We start from the raw sequence: 14,752 nt of genomic DNA on the forward strand, positions 1-14,752 counted from the left end.
GCTTTTCGCCCACTTGCCTGCAATGTGTGAGAGAGGTGAGAACATCTGAAAGTCTTTGCAAGACTCATAGGCTCACAGAGCTCTCCTCCTGCATTCTAGATGGTCCTGTCACCCACTTGCCATCACATCTACCTCTCATTGTGGGATATTTTCTAAACATGAGTAATGTGGTTCAGCAAAGAGGTGCTGCCTGTACACACCGGTGGTTTTTGCTGTCAGGCATAGTCTTCAAAGCTTAGCATTTTCTCTCTTGTTACTTGTCCTTCCACATTTGAAATTCAGGAAAAATGGGAATGCAGGCCCAACTCTTCACAATATTTGAGATGTTTTATTGAGTGGGACATTGAAACAGCTCCAATGCTGTCAGCAGTGACTTCCAACTAAAAACACAATAACTCGATGACTTCCCTTTCAACGTAAGAATCAATCATGTCAAGCACTCAGATTTACACATCCCTTCATATGTACTAATCTACAGAACCATAACTGCTTTACACATTTCTAATATTTACTTTGGCTTCCTACATCCTCTGTTAATCAAGTCTTATTTTTCCATGACACAGGCAGTCTCTAACTTTTCTAGAAGCTTATTACGACACACTCTCCTTTGGAAACCAAATCATGGATGCACAGCTAATGCAGTAGCTACAGTAGAGTCACTCTCATTAAAAACTGCAAATAGGTGGACTGTGCTGTGTGGTGCAGCAGTGCTGTGGCAGCAACACAGCACTGCTCCAAAATGAGAAAAAACCCTGAAAATGTTAGAGTCATTTATGGCACTTATCTCCAACAAAGACACTAATTTCAGGTAATTGGAACAAAGAACACAGTGTACTTTGCTATTTTTTAATCTTTCTGCTTCTAGACTGGGCAAATTAAGATTGTTTTCTTACCACAAACCTCTGGAGACATCATAGTTTAAGAATGTTTTTCTGAACTCTCACGCTAAAAAGCAATCAAGCAGCTACTGAGCTTTGCAAGAAGGGGGTGGCATCTTGGTTCATAAATCCACCTCAAAATAAGCTTTCCTGCAGGGAGCCAGGCTGGGTGAACTGAGGAAAGACAGAAGCACTGCAAAATCTTCTCCCCTCCATCCAGAGCCAGCGCAGCTCACTAAAGCCTGTATTTCACACACACCATACTGATGAGCTTAGATTAAAAGACATACACGCCTCTTCAGCGTGCCTTATCATTATCTAAACCACCATATGCTGACGAGAAAAGTAGAGAGGCACACGTTGTCCCTCTCTCCTCCTTCTCCATACAGGGGGAATGCTTCTATCCCAGAAAGCTGGCCTGCTGCCTGCGGTCCTAGCCCAGCCCCAGTACAGCAATGCATGATGGAAGTTGCCCAAAACTTCAGTGATTGGAACTCTACCACAGAAAAAATGTATGTGCATGGCTAAGAGAGAGAAAAACAGAAAAAGGAAAGAAACATGACTTTCATCCAATCTGCAATATATTTCTCTAGAGAAAAGCCATTTTTAAAATATATTAACCATTATATTTGACTTTTTTTTTTTTTCTTCATAGTGGCTAAGTTTTAGTGGAGCAAAGCTTTAGGTCGTTTCTGAGAAAGGAAGCAGAGGTTAGCTGCCTTGGCAGGGGTAGTGGAAGGGGAAAGAACCGAGAAAATACCCTTTGAACTGTTCCAGTAGGCTCACGCAGGACTGCTGCCAAACCCACCCCAAGCCAAGCAGCTGCGGAGCCCAGCGGCTGGTCCAGTGGTGCAACGCGTCTATCGGAACCTCCCAGAACACACGGATGCTGGGCTTGCTATCTGCCAGACAGATAAGTTTTCGGGGAAAACCCGTCCCTTCCCCCGCTTTCCGTGCCTCTCGGCTGCCGTGGAGCGCAGTTGGGAGCCCTGGGCAGCGCCGAGTCCCGGAGCAGCGGCCGCAGCCCGGCCGGGCACAGCGGCGCTCCCGCAGCACCGCCCGCTTCCCGCTCCGGGCGCTGACGCACCGCACCATCCCCGCCGGCCCGGCACTCCAGGAAGCGGGCTGTTTGCCTTGGACACGGGCACCGTGACACACACACACACGCAGGTGGCTCCATCTCTTGCGACACAGGGTCAGGCTTGCTGCAAAAGCTCCTGCTTTCCGCAGTTGTCCTCTAGGGATCAGGAAACGAGGTGAAAAGCACACCCCTCGGTGGAATTAAATTCTCGTGAAGTTCACTCTGGGAGTGCAGCTCCCTGGTGTTTCTTGATAAATCAGCCCAGGCCCCAACAACATTTTCTGGTAGCAAGATTTCATTTCTGTACTACATTTGGGGAACATTACAACCCAGGCTTGGAAGTCACTTTGTGGCTGACATGAATTTCCACTGCAGGTTTGGCCAAAATCCCACTGGCTTCTGTTGTGGGACATTAGGGTCTGCCACAGAGTACCTGTGCCCTGAAGTAGGAACTCCCTGACTGAAAGATATGCTTGCTAAGATGTGGGGCACCTCTGGATGTGTGCAGTTTTGACTTTGAACTGTTTCTCAGCTGTTTTTCACTTCTTGATTTTTGGTGTAGCACCAATTTTAACATGTTTGCTGCCATCTTTTACCTGGTGGTATTTTCCTCCCTTGGGAGAAAGTATCAATGTTTTAAATGGACTTGAAGGAAAAACAGAAACTGAGCTCTCTCTCTCAGCAACAAGGGCTGTTTCCTTTTCTGGATGGTCTACACATGCTTCCTTGCTGTTAGTAATTTTATTCTGAATAAAATTAAATGAAGACCCCTACCTGCCAGGCCTGAGGCAAGCAATTCATGGCTTGAATTGGCCAGCACATGTCCGACACTGCTCGTATACAATGATTCCTCTTTGCCAGCACTGTTTGATTAGGATGCAGGAAGGAGATGCTCCAATTAATGGTGGCAAATGCTGTATGAAAAGGCAAATTTCAGAAAGGGAAACAAAGCACAGTTCTTCCAAGTGGGGACTGGGTGAAGTAAGGTTGCAGAGCTCAGCTTCAGTGGTCGCTTCCCTCCTATTTCCGTCTGCAGGCTCTTTGGCCAACATGAGGGGTGATTCACAACTTGGAGCTGGTGTCCCCCTCACCCCCTGTCTCTTTTTCATCACTGGTCTGGCAGGGGAAAGGCTTTTCACATGATCCTTGAGCCAAATCCTGCTGGAACTGCAGTTGTCTCATGGTGGTTTCATCCCAAATATCTTAGCTGCTGTGCTGCCTTCTGTAGTTAGGAACTGCTCACATTTTCTGTTTTCTTAATTGAATGCATCTCTTGATAGGCACAGTGAATCTGAGACTGGGAGCAGGACTACGGCCTGAGGAACAAAAAGTCCAGTATTGCACAGTTGGTTCACATATCTTCTAAAGATTTCATTTGTAATTCTCTCCTGGAGCTAAAGCAAATCCACTGCCAAGTACAGTAACTGAAGCATTCAGGAAGCTAATTTGTTGTGCTTGATACTTCTGACCACAAATGGATAACATGTCTTACAGTCTTTTCTGATGACCATGTGGTGAAGAGGTTCAATAAAATCATTTTTTGCCTACAGGTTGCTGAATGGTACCAACACGTCCAAGAATTTTTGTTCAGAATTCAAATATGCTGTGTGACTGGTCGCTGATATTAAAAATTATGGTTTTTATTCCCTACCCAGATTCTTATAGAGGAAAACATAAAAAGGCTCTGAAAGAAGGGAGGGAGTAAATTTTAGAAAATTCAGCAGTATTGTCTCCTCTTGCAAAAGTACTTCATATAAAGCTGGACATATGTAGTTCAGACTTGAAAATACCCACCTTCTTTCTGTGCTTGCAAATACACCTTCCAAGATGATGTTTTACTCAAGACATCTACTCCAAGTCCTTCCTTGTACATGTATACCTCAAATTTTTTATTGCAAAATGTGCAAACAGGTGAATTTACTGCTTTGAAATATAAATGCCAACTTGAAGGATCACAGAGATGCTTACTTTCATATGGCACATACTTCAAACTGCTTTACATATTTACTGGTTCTTTGAATGGGGTGGTCTGCTGTATATCATGGTGTGGCTAGCTAAGCACAGCACTTCAGGTGTGTAAGGGGCACAAGAGGGTCCAGGAGCCCAAGGGCCTTCTTGGTTGCTGGGAGCTTCAGACCTCACCTTGCTCAAAGTTCTCTTCTCTCATTGACTTTTTGCCACCACAAAGAGCAACAGTGAGCTGGAAGCAATTGAGACCCTTTGATGTGGTGTCCAGACAGAAGTCTCCAAACTGGTGAAAAAAGTCAAACAGGGGCAGACTATTGTCTCCTGTCAGAGATTTCTGTCTTCTGTGTTTTTCTGCTAAAGAATGTGTGTTTAATGCTTGTAGGCAGAGGACTTCTCTTTCTCCTCTACCACCCATCTCTTGATCCTGCTTTTGTGCACCCTGGTATTCAGGCTAACAAGTTTTAAAACACATCCTAAGATGTATCCATTAGAAAACATGATTAACTCCCAAACTCAAGCAATAGCAAAGTCAATGAACTAAACTGTCAGCCTGTCCCAAAAACCTTATCAAAACAAACTGTTTGTTGTCTGTGGCTGGAGGCAGCTTTATATTTCATCTTGTAGTGCAAGCTCTGTGGCTTCTCCTTCTAAAGACTGCCTAGGATACTAAAACTCACAGCTTACATTAGGGTGTTATTTCTAAATCTACCAGTCAATTAACAAAGGCAAAACAAAACAAAACAAAAACCAAAAAAAACTCCACCCCAAAAGCAAATGAAAAACAAAATAAACCTAAAACAAAACAAAAAGACACTTATATTGTGATTGTTAAAGCCTGTAGTCTGCATCTATGACTGGTGAATATGTTGTTTATTAACCTCAAAGCAGTAACTACTTTATTTTCAAGCAATTTCATAGAATCATGAAGGTTGGAAAAGATCTCAAAGATCATAAAGTCCAACCTTCGACTGAGCACCACATGCCCCCTAAACTATATCACAAAGTGCCACATCTTCACATTATTCACTGAATACCTCCAGGGACTCCACCATTTCCCTGGGGAGCCTGCTCCAATACTTAGCCACTCTTTCAGTGAGGAAATTTTTTCCAACTGGATCATTGCATTATATGAAGAGATTTGCAAATTTCTGCAGTGTGTGTGCAAGCAGCCAGCATTCTTGTACAGGATAGTTTGCTGTAGCTTCACAGAACAGATAAGGAGCAGTTCATTTTGATAAAGCCTCTAGAAACAGAGTATTGTTGTAATTGGTCTTTAAATGGTAGCTGGCTCTGAGTGCTAACTATCCATAGTAACACTGCATCAAGCTCAGTGGATATGGATAAAGTTTAAAAGTCCATGTTTCATTTATTTAAACTTGTATAAGCATACTTAAAATATAAGCCACCCCGAGCTTTGTATTTTTTATCTTGAAAACATATTTAGGCTTCAAATAAATATTTTCCTCAAGATACACAGGCTGCTGCAGAATGTCAGCTGCAAGGATTATACGTACAAGCCCTCAAAAAGTGAGGCAAATAACAAATGAGAAATATGCAGTGCTGAGAGTCAAGTACTGAAAAATAACCTCAATAAACCTTGCTTTACATAACCAGCTGTTGGGAAAGCATATCACATGTTGAAAAGAGATTGAATAACAAAACCTGAATCCTGTCTGCCTTTGCTGCTTATACAGGTAATCTTCTGGGGGGCTCAGACAACTTAAATACTGTGTTATATAAATGAAACTGGAAGTTTAAACACCCTACATGAGTTTCACAACCTCTACAATATTTTAAATGCTTTGTCAGATAAATCAAATAAATCAGATAAATAAATGTGGTCAAGCTAGAATACTATATCATCAAAAATTATATATTTCAAATAAAGATTTGGTTAAACACCCAAAAAAAAATTTCTTCGTCATATCAGGTAACAGAATACATAAATTAAAGTCTTTCAAAATGAAAGAAGGAGAAACTCATAACCATGCCTATTATCTGTGCCATAAATTCAGTGACAATACAATGTGTGGTATGAATGGAATCTATTATTAAAATGCATTTCCTGGGCACCAAAGCAGAAAATGTGCTATCATTTGCTGGAAGCAGTGTAAATAAATATCTTCCAAAGATTAAAACAATCTACAAGGGGACCTTCCTGTGTCTAATGGGGCTATGTGTTTAGCAATTTTTCTGTCTTCATATTGGTGTTTGAACTGGGTCACATACATTCCTCTTAAGGTGACAGTTTAGAACCTGTTTATAGACACTCATCCTGTCTACAGCATCATGTTTCAATTAAAATTTGATCTTGAAACAGACAGAAGAGTAGGGGGACACTGTTGTACCAACTACTGATGATCTATTAAAAGTTTTTCTGCCCTTTGAATGGAAGGGAAGGCTTACAGGAAAACACCAGCACAGAAACACTGCCCTGAAAACCTGCAAAGCCTCCCTCTGTGGCAGGAGGACAGTCTCAGATGCCTCCACCCCTTCCACTGGCACTGCATGCTACCCCGAGCCTTTTTGGAAGCACACTTTTGCTCTGCAGGCCCTGTTGTTCACATGTCTTTTGTCTTTTTATGCAATGCTTTTTGCTCCTCTTCTCTGGGTTTTTCAGAGTCTGAGACCATTGTCTAGTTTAGAACAAGCTTTTGCATTTCAGACTATTATTTATCAAAGGTCTTTGTATATTTCTGTTTCAAATGTGCTTCTGGGACACTGGTAGGCTCTTCTGAGTGTCACTGATCTTGGGAATCCTAGCTAGTCTGGGATATTTCATCTACTCCTGCAACTCCAGTTCATGTCTTCCAGTCACAGTGAACTCAGCCTTCCCAATAATACTGCCACTTCTCCTTTCCATGGGTCTCCTCCCTGATATGTCACCTCTGGCTGATTCCCAAGTCCCCTGGGTCCCCCTTGAGGAAGACTGAGATCTCCACATTCCATGCTGGCTGAGACCAGCACGTGTGGACATGAGCAGGGTCAGGGACAAGATAGCATAGGAGGAGGAAAAATTGATGGAAACATCAAAAGGCCTAAAAAGATAATCTTTTCATTTACAGCTATGGCACCCCCTTGTAAGAGAAAACACCTTACTTCAGGTTGCATATGGTACAGTTCACACTTTAAAATAGTTGTGCTCTTTTGAAAAAGGCAGGGAGATCTGCCTTGGGGCACCTGGAAACTCCCTCTGATCAAACTCCATTTCCACACAAGCAGACAGTACTTTAATATCTAGTGACCCTCTGCCCTCTCAAGTGAGGCTGAAATCAGCCAGCTGGTTCAAAACCTGCTGGAGAAACGGTGGAGAAAACTTGCACAGTACAAATGTGGGGTTTTTTTCTCAATACTGCTGCTGTCAGTGCCTTCACCAAGCATTGGCAGTGGGGAGCAAAGGGTTTGGGAGCACTGTCCTGAGCTGCCGAGCACAAGCCTGGTCTCAAAATCACAGCTCGCACCTCATGACAAGAGACACTCAGAGCTGCCAAAACATATAACACACACTTCATACCAGGCCTGGTAGAATGGAGAGACATTTGAGCATCTCTACTGTCACTGCTGGGACCCCTGCTGCCCCAGGGCCCACACTTCTCCTTGCCTTGTGCTGCCCTCCAAGGTCACAGCAGCCCCCAGCTGACCTCATAGCTCCTGCATCCCACATGTGTGTGGTCTCACCATCCCAAGCCTCCTTGGACATTGCACCCATTCCATGCTGGCCCAAGTGCTCTTGTCTCCTCCTTCTGCCTCTTACATTACCCCAGACTGTGGTATTCCCTCCTGCATGCACATGGACACACACACACACACACACTCTCTCACATTTCCTTCCTCCATTTTTATGTCTCTGAAGCTAGACAATTTTAATATTTTTATGTTAATTGCTTTTGAATAACAGCCTTTCTGGATAACAAAAGGTTTCCCAGAGTACTGGTTTCTTTGGAAATGTTCCCATGGCCAGCTACAAGCTGAAATAATAACAGTAATAGGAAAATTTCCACATAAGTATATAAGACTTTTTTTTTAAACAACTGATGAAATAAGTTGTGGAGTTCTTTTTGGTTGTTTGGGGTTTGGGATTGGTTTGTTTTTTGACATTTTCAAGCAAGTTTTCCCCTTCAGCCTCTCAATTCCCCCCTCCTGCCAGGACAAGGGCACAAAGCAGAGTCTCGTTGCAATTTGCTTCAAGAGAGAGAGAGGCAGGACCTTGTTTACCGAGAGCAACCTCAGTGTGTATGAGCAACGAGCTGTGTGGAGAGGCTGCCTGCCTTGGCTGCCATTCCCCTCTTGTTAAAGACCACAGGAAATGATGGACATTTCTAAACTGGAAAAATTTGCATGCAAGCTTGGGCTAACCACAAGAAAATAAAGCACACGGCAAGAATCACAAGGCTCATGGCAGAAGAGGAAAAGCTGACAACTTTTGATTCATGCACTGTTAAAGGTTATGATGCTGCCATCTAACATTATGGAAATAAAGCCACTGTTTTGAACACTAAGCAGGTAGCTGCCTCAGCAAAAAATTGCAGGGTGTGCTCTTTTTCATGTATTTGTATGTGAGTTGGTGGTGAAGTTGGGCTGGTCTCAAAGAGCCAGTGACACAGAGCTGGAGAGGGCCAACTCCCCTGCAGAGCATACAAGCTCTTGCTTGCTTTCCTGGAGCCAAACCATGTGGAGCACAAGCCTGCTAAAGTCTGCCTTGGTCTGGCTTCCATCTCCCTAACTTCTGGAGTCTTAATGTCCCCTTCCACCTTTATAAAGTGAGGGTCCAACAGGCAGGGGCACAGAGCCAGCAGTCCCATTACAGTCAATGTGAGTGGCTGAAAGACCACAACCGCATGGATGCAACCCTACCTTTTTGCCTTTTGCTCTGATAGTCACAAATGTGAAGATTTTCCTTTCAGTTGGTTTTTCTCAGCTTGTCCTGTCTTTCTCTGTTATGCTCCAGTTCCACAGACTTCTTAAAAATAATAAAGAGAAGACAAATAATTTAAAAGGTGTTGTAAAGGAAGGCGTACATTACACACCATCTCATTTCCATGCAGGATTTTTCTTACAGCATGCACATGTTTGTTAACTACTAAAATATCACAAAGAGTACAACCATCTCATATGTTGTGTTGGCAGAAAGAGAGGAAAAGCATTTCAAATCTTAGCTTCCACCAGTGACTGGCACACTTAGGGGCTTGGCAAGGAAAGGAGCTACTGAACAACCTTCTGCCAGTGCAGAGATTTCCCCTGAGCTGGCACTGGCATATAATGGGGCTGCCAGGAAAGAGGGAAGAAATCATAGAAGGAAAGGACCCTTAAGATTATCTAGCTCCATCCCCCTGCCATGGGCAGAGACACCTTCCACTGGACCAGGCTGTTCAGAGGGAAGAAGGTTTTGCTCATCACCTTCATGCCAGTGATCCCATGCACTCACAGGGTGGAGGAAGATAAAGCAGAGAAGCACAGTGGTACTTGGTGCTCTCTGCCTTCTGACAGGGCTGAAGGGCTTCATGAAGGTTTCCAGCACACTGTCACATATAGGTACTGGAAAGAATGTTTCTGTGTTCTCCACCAAATTTTTCTCATGACCAATTCTCCTAAATCACAGAAGGCATTAAAATGAAAGAAGAAAGGAGCTCAAAGGTGATAAAAGGACAGGAATACTTGCAAGATGAGAGAGAGAACACACTGGCAAGCAACAGCTGTTACCAAATAAACCCAAAAGGCTGCAGAGCTGCTCATTTTTCTCTAGGTTTGAAGCAACAGCTTGCAGGAAGGCTGCTGGAGCTTTGCAGGGGTCCAAAGAGCCAGGCAGAGATCATCAGCTATTTTCAGTGTGGAATATCACTACAAACATAAAAACCAGAAGATATCATGGAATGGTTTGGGTTGTTTTGGGACCTTAAACATCACCTAGTTCCAACTCCCTAACCCCAGGCAGAAACACCTTCCATTAGATCAGGTTGCTCAGGGCTTCATCAGCCTGGCCTTGAACACTTCCAAAGATGGGGCATCTACAGCTTCTCTGGGCAACCTGTTCCAGTGCCTTGCCTCACAGTGTTTTCACTCCTTTCCAAATGTATTGTCTGTGTTCAGTGATAGCCTGCTAAGTAAAACTTCCATGAGCTTTGTGAAGCTGCCTATCTTGATTCCATCTACAGTGAAAACGCAGCAGACTTCCCTGTGAGTCAGGTGAAAATATGGTTTCTAAAATGGGGATCCACATAAACTGCATTTTGAGACCAAGCCTGTTGTTGGAGAAGAGTTTCATTTCCTTGGACATCCAGTGTTTGCACCACATTAAAAAAGAGACAAACTGCTTGCCCTGAGGCTGCAGTGCTTGCTTGACACCCACTGCCTGGGTGTGCATCCAGACTTGAGTGCTGACAGAATGGTAAGGCACAGGAGGACCTCCTGTGTCTTACCAGCACCTGCTGCTGGGAATTGTGTTAGAACAGCATCCAGAAAGCCCTCAGTAAAAAATTCCTCTCCCATAACTACTGACCTGTGTTGTCTCTGCTTATTCTGGTACAAACTGGGTGTGGATAGACAGACAGAGATGCCACAGATCCTGGTACTGTTCTTACAGCAGACTATTTACACAGACATCAGGGTCTGTATTCCCAGAGGTACTCAGGCATCTTGTACACACCGCAGCCACAGGGGTCAGCTTCCCATCTGCTACATGTCCCTATTCCCATAGTGGCTTTGTCCTTTCAGAGCCCAAAACCCAGGGAGTGGTTATCAATGGATATCTTACATTTTATGTCTCTGAGTATCATTTACAGTAAGGTAGATCTTCAGGGTATGAACAGGGTGGTAAAAGTTGGAGGGAAGAGTCAACTGAAATTACAAATATTTGGGAGCCTGAGATTATGAGCATAGAGCTGGTGAGAAAAAAAGCTTTATTCATTCAGAGATAGAAAAAATAAAAATAAAAATCAATACACTGTCCCTCTGTGCTGTACATACCCAGATGAAAATAATTAAAATGCATCTCTCTGCCTCCTGTGCAAATTTAACAAAGCATAAATGGACTGTGCTATTCTACTACTCTGGAGGCATGGAGGAGGGATGAAGTAGTGCCAGACACCAAAATGGGTGAAGCAGCCACTTCAGCTCTGCCAGCTAGCACAAAGCAGTGTGAGAAAACCACCAGCCATGTGTAAGCACCAGGCTGCCTCCTGGCTGAGTCAAATTCCAGCATGCAGAGAGCACAGAGGGACAGGCTGCTGCTGATGGATCTGCACAACAGAGATGCACACTCACTGCAAGGCAGGGAAGTGCTGGTCGGGCCTGGAGACATGGAGAGATCGAGAGCAGAGGGGACTTCAGCACAATGATCTTCATCATTGAGAGATTTTGCCCTTAATCTCCCCCAATTGCCAAGAGAAGCTACAACCAACTCAAGTTATTTAAGTAGGGGCTGTCTACGTGCCGTCAGCAAACTGTTTGAAGTTCTTGCTATTGAGGGATAAGCAGCTTTTATGCAGAAAAAACTGGCACTTCAAAACTTTTAAAAATTCAGACATCACACAAGGAAGTCTTTAAAAGCTGCCACTGATAGAGATTTTGTGTAAAGAACAACTGCTTTTCCCTCAAACAGCAGGGAGGTAAAGAAATGGCACTCTCCTCTCCTAGTGTGTTGAAAGCAGCTATGGGCTAAACCTGTCAATTTACAACAGAAACGGAATACAAATGCAAGAATCCAAAAATGAGTTGGATGGCATGCATATAAAAAAAAAAGGTTGTCAATAATTTCTACTAATTATTGTCTGTGGAAAGTAATGAATGCTCAGCTCTCTGAGACTGAGTTACTGAAGTGTCTCAACTTTGGACATCCACACAACAGTGTGTTATTAACTATCGGTTACAGGCACCTCGAAGAGTGCCACAGTACAGTTAACCCTGATCAGCTCTCCTGCACACTCTCAAATATGTGGAGAGTAAGCAGTGTCTGCTCTCTGCCCTTACCTTACCAGAAATCAATCCTTTACTAGTCTGGGGAAAGCCCAAATCTTTTCAGGGGCACACATGAATCAAGTTCCACCTGTGTGCTATGTATCTATTCTGATGTTTAATTTACTGCACTTTCACTTTGTATCAACGCTATTCACATAGTGCGAACAGGAAAACTGAGTCAGGAAGTTTGGGAACTTCTTTTATGTCACAGATTTAAAAAATACTTAAAACAGCACATCAGTTCCTGTGTTGAACAACAGACTAATAAATTCTAGTATTGCATATGCTATATAGTAAAATTTAACAATCCCTTATTTTTTAGATTAAGTGTCTCCTCACACAAAGTACACCCTGAAGCGCTCAGCAACAATATTTTTATCATCTATCCAGGTTCTTATATGGCTCCCATCACTGCAGCACCTGCTTTTATGGTAGCTGTGAAACACAGAGCCATAGAATCTATTATGGAATCAGAACCAGGAAACATTGTTTGTCCAACTACTGTATAAGCCAACAAAGGAAAATAAACTAGAATTCCAATGAGCTCTGAGCTCTTTTTATGATGCTGGATCAGTTGACTTTTATTTCATTGATCACAAATTGCTATTGTTAAGAATCATCTGGAAGAAAGTTCCCATTTTGTAAGAGACTGTGCAGAGAAGGAGGGAAGAGTGTGATTCCCATTTCTTCTCTTACAAACCCCTCAAAACAGAGAATATTTGTCCTGTTGTCAACCATCAATTGGTATAAGTCACTACTAACTTTTCTTCTGAAATAAAACAGGGAAGGAGAAATGAGAAGAGCACACAAGAAAGTAAGGGCACGTACATCCCATCTGTTATGACCTGCCTCTCAGAACAAAATGGTATTATCTCCTAGGGGAAGGACCAGTTCATTTTGCTCCCACAGTCATTACCATCCTCAGAAAGCAAATGCAAGAGACAGCATTGGGCATTGTTTTGTACTCTGCAGGGATATGATTGATGATACAAGACCGTGGAAGAATCAAGACTGTGAGAAGACAAAGCTTTCGTATGCCCTTTCTCCTGTGAATGTGGTGCACTTTAGTAATGAACATGCTCAAGTATTCTAATCTCAGAAAAAAACCCAGGAGTTTTACTTCTGAGGAATCATTCACATGAGCAGGATGAAGCAGCCAATGCATGGGGCTGAGGTGCAGTTCTGCATGCAGCTGCAGCACAGCAGACCTTCTGCAGAGTGTGGAGGTGCACAAGGATTGTGTGGAAAGTACCCTCAGAGCAGAGAACAAAGTGGCTGAGAGGTGAAGTGGGGTGGTGGTGTCCCTTTGGCAACAGGGAGGTGTAGGGAGCAGTATGTGCCAGTGGGAAGGGAGGGTGGGAATAAAATGGACATGATATAAAATCAGCCTAGGAACACTGATTACCTAGAGAAGAACAGCTGCCATGCATATGGAGATGCAGTAAAACTTCCCCTAGGAAAGGTTCCCCAGGAACCCCCACAACACACAGGCTGCAGCAGTCAACCATCTGACCAGCAGGTCAATGCAATCACAGGAAGTTCTCCTCCCAGATTCACCCCACTCAGCCATGATAAACGTGACTTTGTCAAGGATCAGTCTCGGCTTTCACGAGTGTCTCAGACAAAGCCTTAGTCTGCAAAACACAGGAAGTCTAGGCAGCAAGACAGAGAAAGAGGCACCCACCAGAGCAAATGTGAGGTCTGGGCCAGGAGGTGCTTAGCAGGGAACTTCATAACAGGTCAGAAAACATGCAGAAGCAAACATGGGGCTTGAGACAGAAACAGTGTCTGTGCTGTAAGTGCTGGAGTTAGGGCTGTGTTTCAGACAAGACACCTCTCATGCTGTAGCGAGCTCTAGGGCGACCAGCCTGTACATGAAATCTGTCTTACTTGATTAAAATAGAGGGCAGAATCTTCTTAGTTCATCCACTGAAATGTCAAAGAGCAAGTGGAAAAGAAGATACTCCTTCATAGAAAGATATCTTTCTGACAGTGTCACTTCACAAAGATGTCAAAATGAGGCAGGGAAAACACCTGCAGTGGTGTCTGTTCTCTGTTTCTGAGGCAGGGGAGAGAGGAGAGAGGGCTGACAGATGATGCCATTTTGAAAGCAGCTTTTCTTTGTCTGAGTTACCAGGCCACCCATGGGTGTAGGTGATGCCCATGCTGACAGACAGTGCTGAAAGGTGAAGCCAGGGAAGGAAGCACAGGTTCTGCAGCACTCAGGATCACCAGATTTAAGCACTTAGGGTGGGAGAGCATGACAGAAGTCCAGACCCACCGTGACTGTTGGAGTTTCCTTGTCTGGGGAGTTGGGTCACACCTGTGCTCCGGGGCTTTGGAGGGTTACACTGAGGAACAGCCCTGCACAGGCATGGGGGCAAGCCACAGTTTATATAGGGCCAAAAAGTAACACCTGCCATTCTTTATCTTGTTTGTGAGGCTGTATTGTGGCACCCCAAGTGGCTGGAGGGGTGACTTCCTCTAAGGCCCTGGTGCTCACCCTGTTCTGACATGGCAGCTTTTGGGGGGTGCTTTGGGGAGGGAGAAGAGGGGGAATTCCATCTCCACTGCAAGTGACTGCATGGTGGAGAGGAAGCACATGGGGGTGAGAGTCATGGGACTTCAGGGACTCTGATACTTGTTTGGTTTGGGTCACTGCTTCTAGAGAAGAGTTTCAGAAGCAGTGACATGACCTCCCTCCTGCCCTTCACTGGCTCTGGTCACTCTCTCAGCCACACCAGCTGGGAACAGTCTTTTTCTGACCTCAGGTCTCAGCCTGCATGACAGAGAGAACAAGTGATAGAAGTTTCTACCTCTTCCAGAGCTTGGCTCAGAAAGAAAAAAAAAAAAAATTAGAATCCCTGGGTCT

This window comes from Serinus canaria, chromosome 2 (genome assembly GCF_022539315.1).
Source record: "Serinus canaria isolate serCan28SL12 chromosome 2, serCan2020, whole genome shotgun sequence".
Lineage (NCBI taxonomy): Eukaryota > Metazoa > Chordata > Aves > Passeriformes > Fringillidae > Serinus > Serinus canaria.